Raw genomic sequence first — 23,421 nt, 5'->3', positions numbered from 1 at the left:
TTTTGAATTTATTTGTGAGTTATTTTTTAGTAAGTTTATTAAACATTCATTTTATAGCAGCTATGCTAGTCACTGTAAAAAATCAGCAGTTGGGCCGGGTGCAGTAGCTCACACCTGTAATCCCAGCACTTTGTGGGGCTGAGGCAGGTGGATGATGAGGTCAGGAGATCGAGACCATCCTGGCTAACACGGTGAAACCCTGTCTCTACTAAAAATACAAAAAATTAGCCGGGCATGATGGTGCACGCCTATAGTCCCAGCTGCACCAGAGGCTGAGGCGGGAGAATCCCTTGAACCCGGGCAGCAGAGGTTGCAGTGAGCCGAGATCATGCCACCGCACTCCAGCCTGGGTGGCAGAGCAAGACTCTGTCTCAAAAAATATATATATATATATCAGTCAACAAGACAAAAAGCACTGTCTTCCATAATCTTAAGTTTGTGAATACATGGGGATGGGGGCTGATTTTTACCTCAGGTGTACATATAGCCACTATGAGTGGCTGAGGCTTGCGCAGGGCTGTTCCGTCTGTCAGACAGCTGAGGCACAGGTCTCAGTGCCTGTTAGTTTCAGGGACCTACCATGCTCTTTGAGACCTGAAAAAAAAAAAGAAAACATATTCATAGGCTCCAAAAATTAGGGAGAAGGAAACCCCTACATAATGAAAGTAATAAATGTTTAAAACCCCATACAATGCATATTAGTCTTAATAACTGTTAAGTTTAGTAAGCACGGTAAGTTTATCATACTTAGAAACAACTTACAGCTCTCTTATATCTCAAGTATACACAATGATTGCAGAGGAGGCATAAGTAATTTCTAAGTATAATGAGAATTTCAGAGCAAAAATTCTAAAATTCCTTTCAAACATTTTACAGGGAAATATGACGTATAATGTGGTATGAGAATGTGCTTTAGCATGTTTGTTCTGATGTGGGGAGGGGTCATCTGGCTGGAGTGATCAAGAAAGCCTTCATGTTGGAGATGGCGGAAACACAGGCCTTTGAGGATGGGAGGGACTTGACTGGGCAGAACTGCTGAGAGTCTGATTTAGGCAGAGGGAGCAGCTCACACCCAGGCCCAGGTCCAACACCATGTGTAGGGACCAACCACACAGTTTGGAGGGCCATGTGCATTTCGCAGAGATATGGAACCTGTGTTTGAAATCTGACTTTGCCTCCTACCAGTGAGGCCTTGCGCAGGATATTTCATAGGATGAGATTGTCTCTTCATCTGTCATAGAAGAAGGCTAATACTTTTTTGGGGGGATTAGGGTTTGTGAAACATGTACAACACAGCATATTGCCTGACCCGTCTCAGGAGCACAAAGTGTCAGCTGCTCATCTGCACTTTGGCTGGAGGACCATGAGCTCTCAATTTTGAATTGTATTGAAAGGAGTCCTGGGCTGTCAGCCTTGAAAGAGTATGTGAGCCCATGTTTGCTTGTTGTTGATAAAATGAATGTCATTTTAAAAAATTCACCGATCCTGTTCAAAATTCACTTTTAAATGTTCAAATGGATATCAGAAAATAAGAGTTTCAACATGGTTTCCTGCCTTCTACATTGTAAAGTCTATTTTCTGGTCCCTTGTAAATTACACTTTGTAGTTCGTATGATGGGGCGTGTGTGTGTGTGTGTGCACACGCGTGCATGGGCGGGTGTGCGTGCCCCCACTTGGTTGCACCATTTTCCTTCTGGTCCCAGCATCTTGCTTCACTTTGGAATTCCTAGCCAGAACATAGTTTTAGGGGCTCATCCTCCTCAGCGCCCCCCTCCCGTTTGTTTTTCTCACTCCTAATTGCTCACAGATTTTCTGGGTGGTCCATCTGCAAGCTAGATAATGGTGGCGTGCTGCTCTCTGCAGAGATTACGCTGTCCTGCTTGGCCTCCTGAGCTGCCTCACAATTGTTCTTTTATCGCCTTTGTCTTCTTAGTTCATACCTGCTTAGATTCCTGAGGGGTGGAGGGTAGAGACTTCTTCTTCAGATCTGTCCTGCTTTCTAAAGATCTTATAGACCCCCACCTCTGTGAGGGGTCCTGAGTGTTTTTGTCTCTTCTCACCCCTCCCTGTTCCTTCTTTCCTACCCCCATCTGATCTTTCAGCTGATTTGTGTATCTCTCTAGCTGTTAACCACACAGGAAGCTCTGTCAATATTTGCTGACTGACGAAGTCTAGTGAGGTGGTGGGTAAAGTGTGGTGACTTCAGCGCCGAATGAGCTGACACACTGGTGCCTGGTGTGTCAGCTCGCGCTGTAAGTGGCCACAGACAGATGCCAGCAGTCACCGAGCCTCTGGGGGGGGGGCAGTTTATCTCATTGCTTAAGAGTACAGCTAACATAGGTTCACACATGGAGAGGCATTTGCCATGTAAGATTAGCAAATCCTATCCTTGCAAAGATGCACAGGCCAGGAGCCTGTCCTCCCTGAAGCCCACTGCCTCTCCTGCCTTCCTGTGCCAGCCAAGCCTGGGCACCCCCAGGGGTCCTCAACATCCCTGATCCCAGGGGCTTACTCAGTTCAGTCCTGACAGCATTGCCTAGGGCCCCTTAAAGGACATACTGCCAGGTCATAAAACCCAGGTCCAAGTCACTGGCAAATATTCTAGCAGTTTTTCTCAGGAATGTAATCATAGGAAGTAGAACAAAAAAATCTTTATGCATTAATCTTTTTAGAAAACCCTCTTGTGCCAAAATTTACAATTGCAATTTTGAAATGGTAGCCAGGGAGTCTAAGTTTCTCTCTGTGCCTTTTATTCATTCAATAAAATATTTTCATCTCACATTTTATTGGACTTGTCTAAGCCCCATACTTTTATACTGTTTTGATAAAGTTAAATTTTCACGAACATGCTTCCGCACTTTCTCATTAGTAAATCTTGTCTTCTAAAATCGACATGTGGAATTGATACTTTAATAAGCCTGTGCTCATCAAGAAGCAGATAACGAGAAAGGGTGAGATCAGGGAATTAGATATCCGGAAAGCAGAGAGAAGAAAGTGCGTTAGAGAGTGAACACAAACGTTTGTCTTCATTTCAGCTTGTTCTTGAAGGAGTGCTTTTAACGACGTGGTGTTTATGCACCTTATAGACACTGGACACGTGTGACGGTTTGGGTTGATCAGAATCCCTTTTCCCAAACTGCCTTCCCAGTAACCCCTGCCTGGGGAAGTAGGAGCCCCCGTGCTGCACGTGCAATAGCAACCATGCGTATCGTTATTTTGATTGTCGAAAAATGAGGAGCTAAATGGAAGAAAATTCCTTTTTAAATGTCTTAGTAATATCTTTCCCTTCTTTATTCCTAAAGTGTAAGTCATGCAAATTTTACTGACTGGTGAAAGAAAATCTACCTGTGGCCACGCACCTTTACAGATGCAGCATAAACCAATGACTCAAATGGCATGGAAGATGACAGACTTTTTTTCCTTAATTTTTTTTGGAATGAGATAAGCGGTTGCCCTGTAATCTTTTAGGTACAATGGCAAGCAAGAAAAAGAACGGGGACTATATTTGTTGAAAACATCTAGTTTTTGAGTTATGTGTAGCCTGAATAAACAAGGAGACTTTGTTCTATTTCTTTTCTTTTTTTTTTTTTTTTGTTTAAACAATACATGTCAAAATCCCATATTAACAGTCCCTGCTTGAGACTTCTCAAAATTTCTAATTTAATTTTTTTCCTTTCAAACAAGTCGGTTTACTTTCAGGTGATACAAAGTTTAGGGCAGAACAAGGACCAAAGAGCAGACTCTGGCAAGATTCTGAGCTGGTTTTACTTTAAATTCACAGTTATGGTAGCAATGACTGAGAGAAAGCTAAAGAGACGTTAAGCCACTCTAAGATTTTATTTTTTTTTTACAAAACTATTCTTAAATGTACAGCAGCTCTAAGACAACACTGAATTCCAGCTATAGGTGGCAAAAGATGCTATGGCAGGGAATACAGATGTTTACAGATAAAATAAAGGCTCACCATTCCTCAGGGACAAGGAACAGCTTACTTTTTGCCAGATTTCTTCATTCCAGCTGTGGCCAGGGCCCTCCTCCCTAAGGCCTTCGCTTTTAGCTCCTAGAGTTTCTTCTGCCCTTCTCTTTGTTTCTGCTTGAAAGCCTGACCTTCCTCGTTCATCTCTGTGGCCTGCTTCTTGGGCTGTTTCAGGCTGCTTCTTGCCACCCTCGCGGGCAGACATGGCGCCTGCTGCCCCTTTCCCAGACCTGGTTCTATTTCTAGATCGCCTTTCACTCTGTTCATCCCAGCTGGTGGGAGTGGGGTGGGGTGGGAGGGAAAGTGGGCCCAGGGCTGATTTTCTCCATTGTCAAGGGCAAGCAGACCCGGTTGCTGCCCATGCCTTTGCCAGGAAAGCAGTGGATTATCTTTCCCTTAAGTGCTTTCCCTGGGTGTAGCTTATGCTGCGACTTTGGTGAGGGTAGCTGCGTGGCTGGTCTTAAGCCTTCTGGCGGGCTGTCGCCTCATCTCTCTTTGGTTTTGTGTTCTGTGAACATCTGTGCGTGGCCCTGTGACCCGGGGTCATCTGGATGGCCCATCACCGCCAGGGAATTCAGGAGGGAAACCTGACTCTCTCCTTGGCCCGAGCTCCTCAGCCGCTTGCTCTGTGTCTTTCATTTCAGCCACGCTGCCTCTAAATAGGCAGGGTCCTGATCACAGCCTCAGACAGGTGGCCTGGGGTCCTAATGGAGCTCTGTCTGGAAAAATAGGGACAGAGCCTGACCACAGCAGCAAGATTTTCAAACAAACCAAAGATTGTTCCTCCACTCCGGGCAGTACTCTCAAGCACTCCTTTGAAACCCAGTTGTATTAAAGAAACGAAACAGCACAAACTCCCCAATTCATTCTGAGTGACTACTCAACTCAGAAATACCTGTCCTGCTTTGATCTTTAACGGAAATCCTTTGATCTTTAAAACAGCATTGAAAAAGCTGTTCGGTATCGTCACACCTCTGAGTCAAAATCAGTCCCACTGCCAGGCTGAGCTTGACACTGAGCAAGCCCGAGGCAGGAGGGACTCCCGCGTGGACGGTGTCGCTTCAGGAAACCGGCTTTCTCACAGCGCTGGCGTTGGCAGCGCACGCGTGGTGTGTCTTCCTTTTGCTTTTGTCCTGCCTCTCCCACACTTTTCTCCTAAAATATCTACTATTGGCTTTTTACTCGCCAAAGGATAGGAAATTATGGCGTCATTTCAGCAAACCGCTCCAGGCCCGGTGGCAAATGTCTGCTTCCAGCACCTGGTTGAGATTTATTTTACTTCCAGCTGCATTCTTTCCACGGCTCCACCATGAAGCACAGGAACGGGCGCAGACGGGGGAGACAGACGACCTGAGCTGGGCTCTAGCTTAGCTGTGTGGCCTGGGCTGAGTTATTCACTTCTCTGAACTTCAGTTTTCTCATCATACGTTCGCTCTGAGGTTTAAATGAATGATGCAGATTAAATCTGTAGCATATGTAGACGTTCAGAAAATGTCCCTAACCGAAATGCTTTTAACAAGTACCTTGCACTGGCCGTGTTTACCATCTATCATGTAAGCCTGGGGAAGAGGTGAATGCAGCAGGCTCTCTGAGTTGCATCGTCAGGGCACACCCTCTAGTCTGAGGTAAAAGACAGAAATCTAGCAGAATCACAGGCACATGGGAGTGGTGTGGACGAACGGCCATAGTGAATGTTGGATTAGGGTGTGCTGGGGACTCTAGCAAGCTCTGGATGTTGGTGGTCTCCTTGAGTCAGCCTTTGGATTATGGCTTCAAGGAGCTCCTCTTTGTGAAGAGGACAGTGTACCCAGCCCAGGCTGTCCCTTTTGCCCCAGGGTTTCCCTCTGGCCTGCCCCTGTCCATCTGAGCTGTGGTCTGTCCGAACCATGTGTACCGTTCCTCACCACTCCTCCCCAGAAGCAGCCCTTCCTTCGGAGGCTCCTGCCCCATCGGGATGAATTGTTCCCACACTGCAGACTCCGTCTCCGTGTCCACACTGTCCCCTCGTGGCCTGGGTGCCAGGTCTCAGCGTCTTCCCTGCATCTGCGCAGTCCTCCCCCTTGGCCCCCTGCTGTGGTGCCTGACCCTCTTCACCGACCTTCCTGCAGCTGAAGACATCCTTTGTGAAGCACAGCCTCACCTTACCAGCTTCTGCCCCCAGCCCACCACCTGCTGAGCCACTGCAGACCAGAGCCACAGTGATTCCTGCCTCTGCCCTCTTCCTACATGTGCGAACCTCAGTCTCTTCCACCTCTGTCCTCCCCACGCTGGGCCCTTTTGCGGCTGACGCTACCCTTGGCCCTTCTTGATTGACTGGTTTTATACAGCAATGTCACACTGTGTCCCAGGCGCTGGGCCACGCGTCGGCTATTCAGGGGCAGCAGGACAGGCCTTGTCCTGGAAGGACTTGCAGCATTTGCTCAAACGCCGCCCACCTCCAGACACACTCTCTGATGTCACTGACTTCCCTGCTGTGCTGATGGCAGCCTGGGCTTCCCTCAAAACACTCCTTTTAAAAGTTGTATTTTCATTATTCAAATACTCAAGCATACACAGTAGCAGGGAGATAAGCACAGTGAGCTCCTGTGAAATCATTGCCCAGATCCACTCATTATCAAGATTCCGCCAGAACCGCTTCAGCTCGCCCCTCTGCTCGGAATCTGTCTTTGTTGAAACGTAAAGCAAATCCCAGGCATCACAATGGTCCACCTACGCTTTTCGGGGCCTCTCTAAATATTCCACTAGACTTTGTAACACCTGTGATACACAGCTGCTTGTTTGTGTTATTAAATATAAATATTGTAACTCCAGTCCCCATGATCACATCCAACAAGTGAATAAGAATTCCTTGCTGTCAGTCAAACAGCCCACTCTGGGTGCCGCAGCCCTGACTTTTTAGGATTGGTCAGTTTGTGTTAGGGTCTGGGCAAGGTTCACACATAACATTTGGTTTCTGTGTTTCTCAAGTCTCAAACATTCTCTGAACGATGCTTCCTTGGTGGTTTTTTTGTTTGTTTATTTTTGCTTTTTTGGCTTTTTTGGTTTTTTTAAAGATCCAGGTCCTATTATGTTGCCCCCGCTGGGCTTGAATTCCTGGGCTTACTCCATCCTCCTGCCTCAGCCTCCCGAGTAGCTGGGATTACAGGGGTCTACCACCACGCCCAGACCTGCCTTCCTGGTTTTTAATGCCATGGACTTAGACATTATGCTCCACTTCATTTTTTATCATAACACTGATCCCCGCATGCAGCAAAAGAACGCTTCCTCATGTGCAGAAAAGGGGATGAGGCCTCAGAGAGATGGAGTCACCTCTGCTCTGTGTCACCCAACTAAAGAGACAGGCAAACCCGCATCTTCTTCCTTCAGGCCTCTTTCCACCAAGCCAAGATATGGAGAGCCACCCAAATGCTTGCATTTGCAATTTCATCTTTATTACACTAGAAACCCAGAGAGACCAGGAGAGGTGCTTGCCTTCGAGCAGAATCTGATGAAAAGGGTCACAGTCTGCCGTCTGGTGAAGCTGCTAGCAGAACCCAAGGAAGCTAGAGAATTGCAGTTGCATGTTGTTGCCTTTTAGATCCCTTCATGCAGGAAGAACACGGACCACGAAAGTGTGGGAGAGGCAGGACAAAGGCTAAAGGAAGACATACCACATGTGCAGAGAAATCACATCCTCCTCCCAAGAAATGCAGAAGCCAAACCAGCGGACAAATTCAGAGCAAATAAAGTCAAAGGAGCGCGTGAAAGCAGCTCACATTTTTGTTTGTTTCTTGTTTTTTTGAGACAGAGTCTTACTCCATCACCCAGGCTGGAGTGCAATGGCGAGATCTTGGCTCACTGCAATCTCCACCTCCCAGGTGCAAGCAGTTATCTGCCTCAGCCTTCCAAGTAGCTGAGATTACAGGCCGCTGCCACCACGCCCTGCTAATTTTTGTATTTTTAGTAGAGACGGGGTTTTACCATCTTGGCCAGGCTGATCTTGAACTGCTGACCTTAGGTGGACCTGCCTTGGCCTCCCAAAGTGCTGGGATTACAGGCATGAGCCACCATGCCCGGCCACAGCTCACATTTTGATATGGTTCAGGAAAGAGAAGCCTTGCTGAAGAAGCCAGTTTCCACCACAGTCACCTTCATGGAGTCTAGTATGGTCTATGAAATAATTTAATTGAATGCATTTAATCTTGTAGAACGAGGAACCTTGGGCAGAGCCTAAAGCCGTCAACATTTTAGTTGAGACAACAGGGAGACTTCTTAGGAGAACAGCTGGAGGGCCACAAGGCTCCCAGGCAAGGCCAGTTAAAGCTCTGGCCTTGCGACAAATACTCACGACAGGTGAGGAAATACATTAGAGGAACAAAGGGAGTGAATGGGGCAGGAAATGGCAGAAAGGCTGCCCGAATGACCCAGCCGGGTTTCTGGGGACTGTTTGCATCCCGGGCACAGGAAGGAGAGGAGGAGGAAAATAAACTCTTCAGGAAGTAAAACACCTCATTAGCATTTAGTTAATGCCTAAGCTGCCTGTGTCAACTAAAAATAATTGATTCTCTGTTATTTTAAGAATGTTAAATTCCAAGAGCCTGTCGTTGTGATTGTTGGTATGGACTGACTTTAATAATTTTAATTTTTAAATTAAATACCAGATGTCATTTATTACTAAGCATCTTGTTTACCTTCAAAACTTTGCTGTAGCTGTATCAGCAGTCCAATCAGGAGCTTAGCTGCTTGCCCAGTGCTGTGATGAAGAAGTGCAGCATCTTTAGGAAATGCCTGGAGAGAAAATGGAAAGAAACGTGCTTGTGATGGAGGGAGGTGAGCGTGGAGGAACCATCAGTGTCAGTGGTTTGCTGGTAACACGGCCTCAGACTGTATTTCCAGGATGACTTGAGTACATTTCCTTTTTTGAATTATGACTTAAATTAGTTCCATGTCAACTTTTTCTATTTGCCAACAAGACATTTTTTTCAAGAACCATTTTTGCTGATGAATTTTTTGTCGGTTCCAAACAAAACTAGTGCTGACAGCCCACTATATCCCTTTTAAAGTAGTAACGAATATTTTAATCCTTTTGGGGGGAGATTAGTTTTATTTAACCAACTTGAGCAGCAATAGAAACATTTAAAGGTAGATTTGCCACACACAAAAAAAATAGCTTTTCATTGTATAGGTCGCATGATTTGAATAGTGATATCATACATTTCAGGCAGGGATTATTTCTTCTGGAGGTTCTGGGATCTCTTTGCTAATTGCTTTTCTCCTGCGTTATCATTGAGTTGTTTGCTCTTACCCTTGGCTTCCCCTTTTGCCGACCTCCAACTGCGACTGATCTCTGAGGGCAAGCCATTCCAGCCTGAAAACAAACAGGCAGGTACACCCATGCTGAAATTGAGTTACAATTTAGATGGTATCTGCGAATAACCGGATTCTACTGTTCATTTCTCAATGAGCCTCTCAAAGGCATAGAGAAGAAGTGTAGACTCCCAGCTACCCGGCCTTCAGGGGTGAAGTGCCATGTAGTGCACCTGAGAGAACTGCTGGATCCCCGGGACGTATCGGACTGTTAGAGTAATAAAGAAGCCTAAGGAGAGATGCTGGGCGCTTTTCATTCCATTCTGATGGCTGCTTTTGCACACTACAAACAGAGCGAGTCCTCCCAGCTCCCTGACGTGGTCTCTGTCGCAAGGTACACTAGTTCTGTATCTATAGCCGGCACTTGGAAAGCTAGTCAAGGTCCAGTTAGGTCACGGGTGAATGATATCATTGACTTTGTGCCTGAGACGAACTTGGAGAATATGTAAAAGTTATCACTAAGAGGTGGCCATTGTAGCAGGAATCACTGCATTTAGCAATAGAGCTGTTGGCTTTTTGGAGACATTTCTCTATTAATAGGAGCAGAAAAAAAAAAAATCTTCTTGAGTTTAAAAAACGTGGCATGCGTTTCATGCTGGTATGCCTAAGAGTAAATGCTTCTGTAGACCAGGACACGTGAATGACTATCATAGAGCCTGGATTGTTAGTGATTCCGAGAGGCCCAGTTAAGTCTTCCTTTTCTAATAGGGCAGTGATAATATGATTATTCAGTGTTTATTCTCTTTCTCTGGCAATTAGGATTGGCTCAAGGCCCCTTAGGTGGTGGTAATTGGGACTTCACAGTTACTAATGAGTAAACACGTTGGCCTCATAGCAAATAGAACCAGTGATTGGCCTAATCTGGGGTGACTCATTTATGTATCCATGCAACAGACATTTATTAAAAACTGAGGAAGTGCCAGGCCAGACCGCGGACTAGAATAAGAGAGGGAATTCCTACTTCATTAGAGCTCGCCTGGCAGTGGGAGAGAGTGCGTAATGACTGTCGGAAGAAAATGAAGCAGAGGACATAGTGGGGAGTGAATGACTGGGCTGGAGCAGTCAGGGAAGCCTCCTAAGACAACCAGTGTCTGGGAAGAAAAAAGTAATGTCTTTTCCTCATCCATTACGAGGTCATGGCTGACACTCCTGTAACGAGTCAGATTAATCAGAGAAAAGCATAGCAGACTTATTTGTCAAAGTTTTATGTGACATGGGAGCCTTCAGAAATGACTCAAAGACCCAGGGAAAATTGTATGTATTTTCATGCCAATGAAGAACGGACAGTCATGTAAAAATGTGATTGGACAGACAAAGAGGGGGTAATTTATCAAGTGTGGGGAACTCAGCAAGGCCTGTCTGTTGGGACTTCCTTCCTGCTGGGTGTGGGGCAAGACCGCTCTGGAACGCAGGTCTTACGGCCTTCTATCAGGGAAGGAAGGTCAGGGAGCTCCTTCATGACCATGCCCCCCATTGTAGGGAGGATCAGAGCAACCTTCTTGCTTCTGACCTCTCAGTCTCCTTCAGTTCGCAGTGCTCAGGGTCGCGTTTTCTGAGCCATGACAACATTTAAACCGAGACCTAAACAGGCAGTCAACCAAGAGGAGATCTGGGGAAGGAGCGTTCCAGGCAGCAAAATTTGGTAGGAAGGGCTGCAGAGGGAGTGGGAGGGATGCTTGGTGTGACCAGTGCCTGGGAAACGTTTGACAAAGTCATCTAAGGGATCTAAGAGGCAGCAGGAGCCAGATCATGCAAGCCTTTGTGAGCAAGGCCCTAGGGCGTTGGATGGGAGCCACCAGAAAACATTTCCATGGGAGGACTTTAAGCAAGGGACATACATGACACACATTTTTAGAAAGTGTGATCACCATACCACTTAAAAGCCATAGAATCCCATTCTCAAATTTAAAAATTAAGTAAAATCTCTAGCCAGGCACAGTGGCACGCACCTGGATTCTCAGCTACTCGAGAGGCTGAGGCAGGAGGATCGCTTGAGCCCAGGACTTTACGGCTGCAGTGAGCTATGATTACGCCTGTGAACAGCGATTGCACCCTAGCCTGAGCAACATAGCAAGACCTGGTTTCTAAAAATAAAGAAAAAGTTAAGTGAACCTCAACACTACGTATAAAACATACACAAAATATAAAATACTGGTGTGAATTTATGATACATGTTCAAATTAAGACGTATTATTTTAAAGTCAAGTAGCAGTAGCAATGAAGGGATTTTTCAAAATGACAACGATTTGATGCGAGTGCTATAGGAGCCAGTTTGCCTTGTACCATCTCTGTATCTAGTTTGCTTTTGTTTTCTTTTGGATTGTATTGGGGAAAGTCTTATGGATAAAGAATAGTTGCCACATTTGTGTTTTCTGTGACCTCAGACTGTTTCTCATCTTTGTTCTTGACTATATTTAACTGTTGCCTAAATGCACAAGTCATATAAAGAAGGAACCAACAATTTGCTTACACACTCTTTGAAATCGAAATAGCGTCATGTGATAATTGATTGTTCTCTTGTTGTGTGACTGACTTACGCAGACAGGAACATGCGTCAGGTCATGCACTTCGTGAGAATAAGCTAGCTGCCCGTATTATTTTATGTGGATGGACACGTACGAATGCTTGTTTGAAAAACAGCAATATGTAATTACAATTACTAATCAGTGACCTATTTGTAAGATCAAAAATAAGAACCTTTATTTAATCTGAGATCCTGATAGAAGCAAGTTAACTTGAAAACATCTGTGGATTTCAATATATTAAGATTTTATATGCATTATATGAAACAATTCATATGTTCTTATATTAGCTAAATTTTTTTTGATGTTCAATGTATAAAAAATGCAATTTAAAAACCAGTGGCTGAAAGAATAGTAAACCGCATTGTAACCCTAAAAGCTTGAATTAGCTTTATATTTCAATGTAGCCACAAAGTCCGGATGCATACATTCCTCAAAAACTTTGAAGTCTTTGGGAAGGATAGACATTTTTGAGAGAGTAAGGCACATTTAATTATTTAATGTCATACATTTAGTTTAGGGGCATAAAATGAATAATTTAAAATTTTAATAATTGTAAAGGTATAATTTAAACAAGAGTTTTATATATGCTCACTGAATTTACTGATAAATAGAACTTTTCATTACTAGTGAAATCAAACATTTTTAGTTCTCTCATGTTTACTTTTTTGGCCAGTTCATCAGAAATACTCAAGAATTTTAGATAGGAGAAATTTTAGATTCTTAGGGTATTTCTAGAGTGATGGTTGTTTTGTTTCTCAAAGCATTGATCTGTTGCCCAGACCTTTTGCCCTACTTGCTCTGTCTCACCTATTCAGAAAGCACTTGCTTTTTAAAAAAGAACTGAGGACAGGAACTGGCTGAATACACTTTTGTCATATGAAACTTTGGGCTTATTGTCTAAGCTATCATCTTTTCACCATCCTCACAAATCTGTTGAAAGCTGAAGAGTTGTCCAAGTTGTCACAGACTGGAGACAGATTCCTTTTCCATGTTCCCAATTTATGCACAGTGCCTTTCACATTCTGCAGACGATCACAGACACAAAAGCACTCAAAAGCAAAGAGACACGGGCTGGGTTGGCACAAGCTTGCTGCCATGTTGCTGGACAAATTGGTTGTATTCTGTGATCAAACATCTAAAGATATTCTGAATACTGGAGCATTTGAGACACAATGACATTTCAAAGTGAAATCCAAGTGAGCTTTTTTGTTTGATAACCCAGGGAAATGCAGTGGCCACACGTTTCTGCTCCATTTTGACCTCTGCTTCTTGGACCCATAAACTGTGTGATTGCAATGCAGCCAGCTGGAGATAACATTTCTGCTGTGGCCTCAAGGGTTTTTACTTTAGTGTCTTTGGTATTTGAAAATGAAAATACACCTGTGTCCTCAAAAACAATGTATTAATCTTTGTGCTGTTTTGCAAGGAATATCTATCAAGTACACCATTTGATTCCACATAAAATTTCTTTATATGGATCGTCAGGCAATTCTTCCATTAGGCACAGCAGACATTCTCATCTATGTGCTTCAGATTCAGATTTGTTCCCTATAGTGTGTCTTTTTCTTCTTCCTTTTTATGTAGTATTCTCAAAGGATATAACCACATCATTCCATCAAGTTTACTTTATGGTTTGTGTCATTGCATTATTCTTGCATTTGCTTCTTTCTGGAACACAGCAGTTTATACCATGCATAGGTTTCATGTTTTCTGACTTTTATTCTTTCATAGCTCTGTTGGAGCAGGCCCAACTGATGACATCATTAGCAATGTTGTGTAGGCTCTGGGATGCACCTTCCGTGTGTCTGCTTTGATTTTCTGTGCTGCCTTCAGGATAGTGTCATCAGAAAATAATTTCACATTCCCAAGGAAGGATATATATTCAGCACATTTCTCGTTTACTTACACCATGAAGAACAACAACAAAACAAAATGAAGTGACAACAGCAAATGAAAAACCAGATCACAGAGTTAGCAGTGAAGTTTGTAATTTGTTCTCCCAAAACTTTGTTCACCGAGCTAGGAGCTGCCCAGAACATAAAGCACTCATTTTTGTCTTCCACAAACCATTACCCACTGACATTCTCATGCTTAAAAAAAATGGCACATATTACCTGCTGAGCATGTAGCATTTTAAGTTTTTAAAAATGCCTGCGAGTAGGTATATCCTGTTGTAGAGAATAATGTTCTAAGAGTAGATTTCCTTTAAAAAACCTTGGTGAGTTTTCTTCCTAATCTTCAGGGGTCAACTTGGATAAAACTAGGGCTTCTGAGATTTTTTCCAGGCATGGTTCCTGTCTTGTAGTTGTTACTTCAAGATGTAAGTATTGTCTTCCTTTATGGTGATGCAAATCCAGGCGAAGGCATGTAGCAAACCCTTACGATTTGCCAGAGGTCAAGCTGAGCAGTGAAAAAACAGAGAACAGTAAGGTAATGATGACAAATGAGTAGACAGAAAATGGGAACACAGTGTGAAAAGCATTTTCATAAAGTGACAAGTGACATTCCAGAGAGCCAAGGGAAAATTAGAATTTCTTGGCAGGTAGTGAAGCAGGGGACGAGAATGACACAGCCGATGTGAAGAGTTATCTGGAGCCTGTGAGCAGTGGCTCACACTGTCATCCAAGCACTTTGGGAGGCCTAGGCAGGAGAAAGACTTGAGACCAGGAGTTCGAGACCAGCTTAGGTGACATAATGAGACCCCCCGTCTCTACAAAAAAAATTTTTTTTTAATTAGCCAGGTATGGTGGTGTGTGCCTGTGGTCCCAGCTACTTAAGAGGCTAAGGCATGGGGATCATTTGAGCCCAGGAGTTCCAGGCTGCAGTGAGCCATGATCACATCACTGCATTCCAGCCTGGGTGACAGAGCAAGAAACCATCTTGCCAGGCACGGTGGCTCATGCCTGTAATCCCATCACTTTGGGAGGCCGAGGCAGGCAGATCGTGAGGTCAAGAGATCAAGACCATCCTGGCCAACGTGGGGAAACCCCATCTCTACTAAAAATACAAAAACTAGCGAGGTGTGGTGGTGCACACCTGTAATCTCAGCTACTTGGGAGGCTGAGACATGAGAATCACTTGAACCCAGGAGGCGGAGGTTGCAGTGAGCCGAGGTTGCACCACTGCACTCCAGCCTGGCTGACAGGGTGAGACTCTCATAAAACAAACAGAAAAATGAAGACATTAGGTTGGATAAGTAAGTGAAGGCCAAGTCGTAAGAGCTGTGATGAAGTTGGCGCTGTATTCTATAAGCGATGAAGAGTCATCAAAAGCCTCACTAGTGAGAACTAGTTATTGAATGAGATCCTGTGAGTAGAGAATATTTGGCACTTGGCCTTTATCAAGATCTCGACAGCATGACCACGTAAAAACAACGTGATGTATCACCAGGATTCCTCTCTCATGCAGGGCTGTTAGGACGGACACACATATTTCATTTGAGATTATTTGGAATGTCACCCCTCACCCCGACTCTAGAACAATTTACATTAGAGAAAGGTTTCTTCCAGTGGCCTCACATACACCCTTTTGAGGAGAAATAAAAAGCCGTAGTTTAACAACCACCTTATATGTAAGAACGAAGGAACCAAATGTGCAAATTTAAAATGATGTTGCCTTGGGCTGACCATAAAGCACCCTCCACCCCCAGGGCACTGCTAATGCGGAGAATGTGCTTGGTCATACAAGACCTACTGGACAGCTGTTTATTTAGTTGAAACAGTGTATGCTAGTTATAGAATGGAAAAGAGAATAAAACTAAAATTACCATTATCCAAAAAGCACGCTTAAAAAAATAACCACCAGGTGTATATCTCAAGGGCAGAAAGTCAAAAATAAATAGACAAGTTGTTTCTTCTGCTGCATATCCTTTCAATTCATTCTCCCTGCTGTCACCCCATGCATATGCTCATGGTTCCTCAAAGTCTGTCCTTGGGCCGTTGGTTGTTGATTATGTTAGAAGGAGAACTCTTGAGCCGGGCGCGGTGGCTCACGCCTGTAATCCCAGCACTTTGGGAGGCCGAGGCGGGTGGATCACAAGGTCAAGAGATCGAGACCATCCTGGTCAACACGGTGAAACCCCGTCTCTACTAAAACTACAAAAAATTAGCTGAGCATGGTGGCACGTGCCTGTAATCCCAGCTACTCAGGAGGCTGAGGCAGGAGAATTGCCTGAACCCAGGAGGCGGAGGTTGCAGTGAGCCGAGATCGCGCCATTGCACTCCAGCCTGGGTAACAAGAGTGAAACTCCGTCTCAAAAAAAAAAAAAAAAAACAACGAGAACTCTTATGTTAGCAGAGGATGCTTCCATTGCCAGTACCAGATACCTCATCTCAAACTGACCTTTAGGGTTGGAGAAGCATCAGGCTTGTTTAATTCAAATGTCTGTCTTGCGGGGCAAATGTCATCAGAGACCCACCAGTCTCTTTCCAACTTTTCTCTTTGCCCCCAGTGCTGGCCCATGGCCCCTGTGGAAATAACAGGGAGGTGACCCAAAGTAATGAGGACATCCTTGTTGTGGAGAGGTGGGTGTTTGTCCCTGACAAGTAGTTGACCAAAGTTTCTGTTTGCCTTACTGGGGTCATCCCAAGCCAGTCCCTGCAGTCCGGGAGATACCACACTGGGCTGGTTTAGACTTAGATTACCAAAACCCATCCGCATAGGAAGATTGGAGTGGGGTGTCGCTGTGACTATACATGCTCTTCAACAGGGAGGGAAGAAATGGATGTTGGAGAGAACATTCACGTGGCTCCTTCAGGCCTCGGATAATCTCATGAGAGCCATGTGCTATCTCCCTGTGTGTGCATTTTGCATTAGAGTTTTGCAGAATTCAGTAACCCACTTAGGACTGTCATTCTTTTTCTTCTCTTCAGCTTCATTGGGGTATAATTGACAGATAAAAATTGTATATATTCAAGGTGTACAACAAGTGGTTTGATATATGTGTACATTGGAGAAAGATTGCCACAATCAAGCTAAATAATGTATCAATCACTTCATATTTACCCTTGTGCGTGTGGTGCTGTCACTGAGGGACAGAAGTAGGGCTGCAGGGGCATTCCAGTGACACCCACTGTTCCCTGATTGGATGTGTTCTTTCCAGATCCTTGGCTCTCACTCACCCAAGAATGGGGAGGAGACCCAGGTGGTGCAGTGATATTGTTCAAGTAAATATTGGACCCAAAGAGCTTTGCAGAAAAGTAATTTATTAGGCAGAGAGAGAGAAAAGGAGAGAGAGAGAGAGAGAGAGCGCTCCCACTCTGTGGTGAGAAGGGATCCAGGGATGGAGTCTGCACAGGTAAGGGGCAGGGGGACTTTTAATCTGGGAGTTACTCCCGCCCCATTCAAGTTCTTGTCCCATGAGAGGAGTTCCTCAAACTTCGCTGGAGTGACGGATCTTTGATATCGGATTGGCTGCCTGGCTCGAAATAGAGCCCCTCCTTCCAAGGCTTTTGGCGGGCTTTCTAAACAAAGGAAGCTCACCTGGGCAGTCTACCTAGTCCGCGCTTGCCAAAGTTAAACAAAGAACTCTAGTTCCCGGATGGGGACGTGAAGGAAGCCAGGTCAGGCATGTCGCTGAGAAATTTCTGCCTTTGAAACCAGGCCCCTTGTGGACTTGGGAAGAGAAGTTAACACAGTCCATCCGTGAGAACACTTAAGACCTGCTCTCAGCACGTTTCGAGTATACAGGACGTTACTATTGATCATAATCACCATGCTGGGCATTAGCTCTCCAGAGCCTATTCATCTTAAAACTGAACGCTATACCATTGTCCAAGTTCCTGCTTTTTTCTCACTTCTTGACCTCAGGTCACCACCCTTCTCCTCTTTGTTTCTGAGTTTGACTTTTTATAGATTTCACAGACAAGTAAGATCAGGCAGTGTTTGTCTTTGTGTGCCTGGCTTATTTCACCTAATGTGATATCTTCCAGGTTCATCCATGTTGTCACCAATGGCAAGATTTCCTGGTTAATGGCTGAATAGTATTCCATTGTGTCTATGTACCGCATTTTCTTTATACATTCCTCCGTCAATGGACACATAGGTTGATTCTGTACCTTAGTTTTTGTAACTAATGCTGCAGTGAACGTGGCAATGCAGATGTCTCTTCAACATACTGATGTCATCTCCTCTGCAGATATATACCTACTATTGGGATTGCTGAATCATATGATCATTCTATATGTTTTTACTTTTTTGAGGAACCTCATACTGCTTTCCATAATGGCTACACCATTTTACATTCCCACCAATACTATAAAGAATAAGGATCATTCTTTACCTTAGAAAAATAACATTGCTTCCCAGAGGCAGAGGTGCCCCTCATGCCTAGATTTCAGCATTCTTCTCTACTGTTTATCCATTCAGGAGGAACTACAGTTCTCAGACATGGAAGATAAATTGTGGTTTTAAGCTTTTATTTCGTAACTTTTACAGATGATATAGAGACAGGCCAAGTAATAATATGTAAATCATTAATTTTAAACATTCAGCTCATCCTTTAAAAACTCATAACCCAGTGGTTTGTTGGTTATTTTTTTCCACTGGGAAAGGACAGGGAAATGTGGCTTCCCGCTCCCGTGCCCCGTACGTGTATGTCGTTATATTTTATCACGTCTTTTACAGCGCTCTCTCATCATCGGTTGCTGCAAATCTTTTCACAGACTGCAAGGTACCAAGAGTAAGGTAATTTACTGAGACCTGTCGGGACAGCCTCACCCTGTGGGGCCCAGGTAACGCTTCTCAATAAGAGCTGTTTTCCCAACTGGAAAATATGAGCAAGCAACAATGCAGCTAGTCATCTTATTTTGAAGTTTTAAAAGAAAGGGTTTGCCAGAAATACTGGGCAGATTTAGCAGCTGCTCTACCTGGAGGAAGGCAAGGGTCTTGACCGTTAGCATTGTCTGTCCATGTGCTGATCAGTTTTAAGTGAACCTAGAACTGAAGCAATGAAAGTCACTGGCAAAGTCAGCATCCTGTTGCCTCACTCCCCATCAACACAGTGAAGCCTCTCTTTAAACCCAAGACCCAGAGAGGATCCAAGATGTTGCCAAGACCACTTGTAGCCACCAGCCATGCAGGGGTGGGGTCAAGTTTCTTAGCCCACAGCAACACAGATGATAGGCCTGGTTCTTGACCTGGACAGCCTTTGCACAGCACCAGATAACCGAATGCTGTGATAACCAGATAATTTTCCTCTCCATTTACCTTAAATCTCAACAGTAACACAACTAAAAATTAAAAAGACGGCCGTGGGATGGGTCCTGCTTGTTCCACAAAGAACTTTTCCCCAGGTCTGGCCTCCCTGGAAAAATGACAGCACCCTTGGCTTTCTTCATGTGGCTAATTTGCAAACCCATTAGTCACATTCACCTTTGGCTAAAGACTATGAAATAGTCGATTTATTTTGGATGATGCAGGATTTTTCAAGAGAAGTTTTCATATATTTAGCCCAACTGCCTGGCCACAAGAAACAAAGTTGTAAGTATCTATACAGGATTACAGAAAATGAAATTTTAGCTGCAGCTACAAAGTGGCTCAGCCAATTCACGGAGACCCGTCACAGGTTGGTGACTGAGAAGGGTCCACCCGAAACACTTATGTGTCCAGCTCCGGCTGAGCATGCACGTCAGCCTCAGCTGCTGGGGGTCCCCACCTGGTCCTGCATCAGCACGTGGCCCAGATGGTGTCTTCACTGTGAGTGTGAAGACACTGGGCACCAGCACCTGCACAGGCAGATGGTGATAGGTCCCAACTCTCTGGTAATGAGGATCCAGCCACAGCTCAGCCTCCAACCTGCAGTAGCATAATGATGACATGTGGGAAAGTCTAGGTCCCGTGCCACATCCCAGTTGAAATACACACACTGGAAAAGGGAGGGGAGCTCAGCTGCACACACATTCCTTTTTTTCTATGGCCTTTTCTGCATCTACCCAGGACTTAATTGCTAATACTGCCTCCCTCCATGTGGGATGAGGTGGGAGAAGGATGATAGGAAAATATTTCCACCCATTTGCTGTGGCAGGGCTAGACTTTAAAGTGCCCAGGACTGCTAATTCATTCACCCCTTCGTGACAGCTTATTTACCCACACCCCACCTTATTTCCAAAAGGATTCCAAGCCGCTCAAGAAAGGAATAAAGAGCTATAGTTAAAAAATAATTTCTCAAAGGCCTCTGGCCCTTTCCATGGGCTGGGCTGAACTTTGAGTGACTCACCCATGGTCTGAAGTCCAAGAAACAAATACCCTAGGCTGAGATCTGGAGATTGTTCCATTTGTAATTCTTACGGGGAGAGTTATTGTATTCTCCACTGATTGGGCAGTGTGTTTTCCCAGGGAGACAGCATGAAGCAGACACCTGCATCCACTTCATTCTTTTCCTCTTTGTGAGTCTTGCACGGGCCGTCAGCCTGTTTGTGAACTCTGGCAGGACATGAAGGTCAGCCTGTGCCAAGCACCTTGAACCCTCATTATCTTTAATTAGTGTTTAGGAGGTTAATCGGTGGTGAAGCTCATCTTTCTTTAATTACTTCAACAATTCAGTCAGGGGGTCCCTGCAGCCAGCTTTGAATTATTCTGTTTGTTTGGATGCTTATTTGAATTTGTAAAGTTGGATGTTTGTTGCCCAGACCTAGTCCCTGTGTGCATTGAAGAAGGTGTCAGGAAAAGAGGAGAGACAGTATGGGGAAGGTTATTTTTATTGCAATTTATTTGGAGCCTAATGAGCCCAGTAAGTTTGCAGTTTTAAAAGTCTTACAGTCATGTGAGGGACAGCGATGATTCAGACTTGATCCAAATCTTCTTAAGCTCCAATTAACACATTTGTTTTATTTTTCATACAAGGATAAGTTCACGTTCAAATAATTTAGTTGATTAAAACATATTATTAAGTCTCTACTCCATATCTTGACATACTAGGTGCTTTGTCCGGTCACAGTTAATTTTCAGAGTTGTACATGATAAAGCCAGCAACCTTGGGAAATTACGTTCCAGCCCAAAGGCTTTGTTCAGAAACTCTCCTTCATGCCTGGCTGACATTTTCCTTTCCTTTTTTCTAGCACCTCATGCTCATTCTCTATTTATTTTCAGTGACCACTTTCAGACGCTTTAAAGATTATCTATATTTACCTTTTTATAAAGATCCTTCCCACCCTCCTTTCCTTTCCTTCCTCCTCACTTCCACCCACTTGTTCCTTAAATGAGGCCATTGTTCTCATGCTTCATGGAAGGGTAAACTTTGGCTAAAGTCATGATTTCCACTCAACAGGACAGTAACTCTCAGCTACGTTGTGCCTCTGTCTGCAAAGCATCCACTCTTCTTCAGCAAAGTTAGGATGTAGCCTTGGTAATCCTTCGGCCCTGGAGATTGTGTTTTTAACAAAGCAGCTCCCTTAGAGTGGGTTTTAGAAGGTTAGCAGGCCAGCGCCTCCCTTCCCCTTCCAGGAAGAAGCCGAATCCCGGACATGGCTCTAGGGAGGTGCTCACAGGAGCCTCTGGCAAGAGAAAGGCCTCGTGGTGTTGCCATTTCCATCTTGGTCTCTGCTTTTGTACTTTGGCCCAGCCTACGTTGACTCTTTCATCTCTCTGCTTCTTCAGACCTTCAACAAATAGGTTTTGAGCATCCACTGTATACCAGGCGCTGTTTTGGATGCCGAGCATATAACTATTAAAAAAAAAAAATTCCTGCCCTCATAGAACTTATATTCTAGTGAGGAACACGGTACACACAAACTATGTTGTGAAAAATGTGACAACGAAAAGCCAAGTGAGGTGTGGGTGCAGAGAGTGCTCATGGGAGGGTTTGTGGGAAGCTGGTCGGGGGAGTCTGGTCCAAGCGAACTGAGGGAGAGAGACTTTCCATGGGAAGAACCTCCCAGGCTGAGGGAAAGCATATGCAAAGGCCCTGAGGCAGGAAACCAGAGTGATCCAGGAACTGACAAGGACCACCACATGGCTGGAGCAGCAGGAGGGAGGGAAGCACAGTAGGAAATAGCGTTGAGAGGAAGCCAGGGTCCTGCGTTCTTTGTATGATTCTGAGTAGGTAAGTGGCATGGTTTTGTTTGTGGATGTAGAATTTTAACAGAACTTTCTGCTTATAAAGCTGCATCTTTGTGATTAACTTAGTGCTTCACCACTATAGTATATTTTTTCCATTTCCCAAATGCCCCTATTTGTAAACGCACAGAGCCTAGACAATTCTTCACTTGCTTGGTGACACCCAAGCCTTTTCAACCCATGGCCGGCATTTCGCTTGGGGTCTCTCCAGGTCAGCCAGGTGCCCTGCTAATTTATCTGTTCCTAGCAGCCCCATGACTCCAACCTGACCTTTTCATAGGCTTGCCGACAGGACCACGGAGCTCAGCCTTGCACGTTGTGGAATGAGGTAATGGTTTCCATATGTGCTGGGGCTGTCATTCAAATTCTTTGCCTGCTCAGCTAATGAGGTCAGAACGGCTCTGCCTGAGGTGGACAGCCTCTCCCTCGGGTAGTGTGCCTGCAGGAGATACAGGAGGAAGTCTCCCATCCACTTTAAAGGAAGCTTGGCGAGATGGCATGGCTTAACACTGCTCACAAAGGGATAACTGCAGAAAATGTGAAATAAAATGGAATAGAAGGGAAGAGACAGACTGATTTATTTTTTATTTAAAATTTTTATTTGGAGATAACTGTGGCTTCATAGGCAGTTGTAAAAAATAATAGAGAGCGCCCACGTACCCTTTACTCAGTTTCCTTATATGGCAACATCATACAAAACAATAGTGCAGTATCACAACTGGGAAACTGACATTGACACAGACAACACAAAGCGTACCCATCACCACAAGGACCGCTTCCCCCTACCCTTTCCACCTCGCCATTGTGCTTTTATAGCTACCCCTACTTTCTTTTTTTTTTTTTTTTTTTGGAGACAGAGTCTCACTCCATCACCAGGCGCCAGACTGGAGTGCAGTGGCGCGACCTCGGCTCACTGCAACCTCCGCCTCCCGGGTTCAAGCAATTCTCCTGCCTCAGCCTCCCAAGTAGCTGAGACTACAAGCAGGCTCCACCATGACCAGCTAATTTTTTTTGTATTTTTAGTAGAGACGGGGTTTCACCGTGTTGGCCAGGATGGTCTCAATCTCTTGACCTCGTGATCCGCCTGCCTCGGCCTCCCAAAGTGCTGGGATTACAGGCGTGAGCTACCCCTATTTTCTACTCACTCCTTAACTGCTGGCAACTGTTAATCTGATCTCTATTTCTATGATTTTGTCATTTCAAGAATGGCACATAAATGGAATCGTATAACATGTAACCTTTTGCTAGTAACATTTTCTCAGCAGAATTCTCTGGAGCTTCATCCAGTTTGTTACATGTGTCCGTAGTTTCTTCCTGTTTACTGCCGAGCTATATTCCACTGGAACGCAGGTATCACACTTTGCTTAACCATTCATCCACTGAAGGAGATCTGGATTTCCAGTTTTTGCCCCTATAAATAAAGCTCTTAGAAACATTTGTTTACTTGCCTTTACGTCAATATTAGGTCCTAATTTTTCTGGAATAAATGTCCAGGATGCAATAGCTGGGTTTATAGTAGTT

At 44.6% G+C, this 23,421-nt stretch overlaps 1 protein-coding gene and 1 pseudogene across 1 annotated transcript in view; one reads left to right on the top strand and one right to left on the bottom strand.

Annotated features, from left to right (window-relative positions):
- Positions 1 to 23,421, top strand: part of ATP8A2 (ATPase phospholipid transporting 8A2) — a 654,052-nt gene that overhangs the window by 602,539 nt on the left and 28,092 nt on the right. The gene's annotated exons all lie outside the window — the stretch shown is intronic.
- LOC119472524 lies at positions 3,989 to 4,181 on the bottom strand (annotated as a pseudogene).

This window comes from Cebus imitator, unplaced genomic scaffold (genome assembly GCF_001604975.1).
Source record: "Cebus imitator isolate Cc_AM_T3 unplaced genomic scaffold, Cebus_imitator-1.0 Scaffold103, whole genome shotgun sequence".
In the NCBI taxonomy this organism is placed as follows: domain Eukaryota; kingdom Metazoa; phylum Chordata; class Mammalia; order Primates; family Cebidae; genus Cebus; species Cebus imitator.
Note: the sequence above shows the minus strand (reverse complement) of the source record. Positions and strands in the feature narration are given on the sequence as shown.